Source organism: Leuciscus leuciscus (assembly GCF_965113295.1).
Source record: "Leuciscus leuciscus genome assembly, chromosome: 6".
NCBI lineage: Eukaryota > Metazoa > Chordata > Actinopteri > Cypriniformes > Leuciscidae > Leuciscus > Leuciscus leuciscus.
The window spans coordinates 30,708,946-30,709,259 of record NC_138730.1 but is presented as its reverse complement, the minus strand read 5'-3'; positions in this window follow the sequence as shown (position 1 = coordinate 30,709,259).

Below are 314 nucleotides of genomic sequence, written 5' to 3'. Positions count from 1 at the left end.
CTTTATTATTGTGTACTTATTGTTGCAATTTTATTATAAATAATACTATTTGATTAACTTGTTCATATTATTTTATTGGTTTTCCTACGTTTTTGAAAGTATGTATAAGGCCAGAGCAGATTAATTTGTAAAGTCTCCCTCTGCATCCGACTGTCAGTATAAAAGAAATGTGTGGCTGTAGTATCAATAGATGGCCTGTGTGATAGCGTGTTAAAATACGAGCTGAGGCTATTGGGAATGTGCAGAGCGGAGCAGCAGTGCAGTGAAAGAGCTCCTCTAGCACTTCCCCCTCCCGGCGCTGATGTGAGGGGCTG